The 3650-nt window shown below is 34.7% G+C and overlaps 1 long non-coding RNA gene across 1 annotated transcript; it reads right to left on the bottom strand.

Moving 5' to 3' along the window:
* Positions 1 to 834: 834 nt before the first annotated feature.
* LOC145718657 (uncharacterized) lies at positions 835 to 3613 on the bottom strand. The gene is made up of 3 exons (XR_014141954.1): positions 3249 to 3613; positions 1220 to 1328; positions 835 to 970 (listed from the first exon to the last, which is right to left on the bottom strand). It is a non-coding gene; the product is annotated as an uncharacterized LOC145718657 (long non-coding RNA).
* Positions 3614 to 3650: the final 37 nt, after the last annotated feature.

The following is a 3650-nucleotide window of genomic DNA, read 5'->3' as shown; positions in this document are numbered from 1 at the left end:
CCCTATTTTTTTCTTTTTAAAGATTTTATTTATTTATTTATTTTTATTTATTTATTTTTTTAAAGATTTTATTTATTTATTTGAGAGAGAGAATGAGAGAGAGCACATGAGAGGGGGGAGGGTCAGAGGGAAAAGCAGACTCCCTGCCGAGCAGGGACTTGATCCAGGGACTCCAGGATCATGACCTGAGCCGAAGGCAGTCGCTTAACCAACTGAGCCACCCAGGCGCCCAAGATTTTATTTATTTGACAGAGAGAGAGTTAGCGAGAGCAGGAACACAAGCAGGGGGAGTGGGAGAGGGAGAAGCAGGCTTCCCGCTGAGCAGGGAGCCGATGCGGGCCGATCCTGGATCCTGGGATCACGACCTGAGCAGAAGGCAGATGCTTAACGACTGAGCCACCCAGGCGCCCCCAGTAAGAGCATATTATTTAAATATGTATTTAAGTAGATAAACAGGAGTTAGAAGTAGCTGGCTCTGGAAAGTGGGAGGAGGAAGAGTAGAGAAGAGACTACTATCATTTTTTCCTTTGTGAGACTTATAGTACAATGTGACTTTTAAAATTATGTACATGGTATAAATCTGAAACTAAATTATGAAAGTGAAAAAAAGTAAACAATATGTATGGGAAGAATTTCACTAAATGTAGGAAAAGCCTTGGAAATTATTTTTCTTTTCATAATCCATTTTGAAACCATTTTTCAAGCTAAACATTAAGAAGGTAAAAATATTCAAAGTACCCAAAGCATAATAAATTACTATAGGCCTGAAAAATTTCAACAGAAAAGTGTTATCTTTCTGGACAATAGTAGCATAGCCTCGATTCTGGCTAAAATAAAATGTACAATTAAATTACCTTGGAGGTTGAATTTTGAATTTTTCAAAGACTTCTGGATAAAGTAATGGAAACACCACCATCTCTTTTAGAGCTGCAATATGATTAGACAGGCCACCAACGCTATCAAATCGTACCTGATAATGGAAGGGAAACACAGACATTCTCAGATTTAGAGTCAAAGTTAAAATGTCATTCCATCCCTAAACTATACTCAACCCATATACAGTCAAATGAGTAACAGCATTTTAGTCGTAGCCTGAAGATTTGAAAAAAAGAAAAAAAAAAGTCTGTAAAATTTCTGATTTATAGAAAATTGGTTTATTTAACTTTAACTAAAGCAAACAGTATGTATGTTCAAGCATACATTTCAAGATAGTACTCACTGAAGAATCTAGTTGCATTGGATCAACATCTGCAAGACTTGCTCCAATCTTCATTCTATCTTTATAAATTCCTTTTAATTCATCTTTCCGAAAATTTAGCGGGAGGCACCTATTTAGAAAAGATTTTAAAAAAACACCCCATCAGTTCACTTTTCTCCCCCAAATTCCATGTTAAAATATGGATATTTTCCTTTTTAAAAAGGTTAAATTTCAATCACAGCCACTGTGAAAATATGTATTTCAACTTCCTCATTTTCTTCGTAGGTTGAGAACTTCAATGTTAGAAATCTCTGAAGTTTTATTATTAAAGATATACAGTCAAATGAAATACCACTGTTCAAGATGCCACAGCACCATAAAACAATTCATGTTTGGGAATCCAGTCTGTATCAATATACCTTATAATGACTGTGCTTAACATATACAGAATATTTACTATTTGCCAAGCTGTTTTAGGGGGCTTTACATGCAATTATTCATTAAGTCCTCATAACAGTCTTATGGAGTAGGCATTATTATTTCCCCTATTTTAAAAGAAAACTGAGGCATAAAAAGGTTAACTAAAATGCCCAAAGTCACACAAAGTGGCAGATCCAGGACTCAAACCAAAGCAGTGTGTCTCCAGACCTGCAACAACTCTGCTACAATACCTCTCAGCAAAACATTCACAGTCCACCAAGCATTTGGATCCACATCAATCCTCTCAAGCAAGAATGAATCACTGCTTTCCTAACTACTTTCAAAAACAGTTATGGTAGATAACACAGAATACACCTAGAAGAACCTGCTTGTTTCATAGATGGAGAATGCAAACTGCTCATGCTCGAGGCTGAGACACTTACGTCAGAGCACCTAAGCAAAGAAAGATGCTGCAGCTGAACACAAGTAAAAGCACTCCAGACCCACCCTGAGTGCCAGTCCTGCTAAGCACCAGACTCCACAAGGAATTTACGCTATGAAATCGGAGATGGACACGTTTTAACTGTGGCTTTGTAATAAAAGGTATTTCCTAAATAATCCTTAACAGAAATATAACTGCATGCTATAAAATCCACAGGATTAGATGCACATTTCTAGGAATGAAGGCAAAGAAAAATCCAAGTAGTCTAAATAATACAAGTTGTGGATGATCTAACACATTGCTGCCAACAGAAATGAAATGCAAGTCAAAATGTAATTTAAAATTTTGTTTAGACACACTAAAACAAAAAAGTAAAACTAATTTTAACAATATATTTTACTTATCTAAAACATACCATTTCAATATGCAAAATAAATATTTACAAAATTGGGATATTTTACATTCTTTCTTGTACTAAATCTTTGAAATCCAAGAGTATATTTTTTACAAAAATTTATAATATTTCTCAATTCAAATTAGCTACATTTCAAGTGCCTAACAGCCACACATAACGAGTGACTACCACATTAGGGCAGATCTAATGTTATAAAAGAACAGAGTTTAGGATACAAAGAATGGTTGGTTTGCAAATCCCTTCAATTATTATATTCTGTTTCATCAAACATTACTTTCTACTCTATAAAAATATTATTTTATTGGGATACAAGCACTGCATTTTTCACTCACCCACCCACATCTGTAAAATGGGAATAATCCTTGCTGTGAACTTACATATGAACTTACGAACGTACATGAACTTATACTACAGAATAATGAAATGAGTAAACTCCTTAATTTTCCTAAAGAGTTCTACAGTAAGAATGTACTATTGAATTATTATAAACAGAAAATACATTTGAAATGAAAAAAAAACTTTATTTCTTCATGTCAGTGTTTACCAAGCACCATTTTGAGCTATACAATGGTTGTGTCAGAAAACATATGTTCTAATCTATTACTAGTTTCACATACAGATATTTCAAACAAGATGGCATTCCGGTTTATACATTAACCTCTTACTTAATTCTTAAATTTGATCAAGCTGTACCTATTCCCAAATTATTCAGCCTTCTCAGCACTTAAAAAAAAATAGCTTGTAGTTTTAAAAGGCATCAGTATGACACTTACCTGTTGATAGCTCTATTACGGCTCCTTTTTCTTCGCCTCTCAAAGTGTTGTTCATCTTCAGAAGAGGAAGATGAAGTAGAGTCACTACTGTGGATTGCATGCCTTCGCCTAAAGTAAAGAGGAAAACTGAAATCATGATGAAGGAGGGCAGGAAAAAGAGGCGTAAGATGCAAACATCAGAAATACCTAAGGATCCAAAAAGGTTTATCATAAAATCAATACGTTTGCTGAACCAATGAAGTAGGCTTTGTTGGTTGAATTTTTTTGAAAGGAATAAAAGAGTTGGATAACAAGAGGAAGGGAAAAAAAAAGATAGGAAGCTGGGGTAAAGCTGACAACCATATGTTTGTTATGATAGGACATGGTTCAGGCAGAATGACTTCTTAGTCTTTTTTTTTTTTT

The sequence above is a fragment of the Leptonychotes weddellii genome, unplaced genomic scaffold, assembly GCF_054177405.1.
Source record: "Leptonychotes weddellii isolate Sample4059 unplaced genomic scaffold, ASM5417740v2 HiC_scaffold_19158, whole genome shotgun sequence".
NCBI classification, from domain to species: Eukaryota; Metazoa; Chordata; class Mammalia; order Carnivora; family Phocidae; genus Leptonychotes; species Leptonychotes weddellii.
Note: the sequence above shows the minus strand (reverse complement) of the source record. Positions and strands in the feature narration are given on the sequence as shown.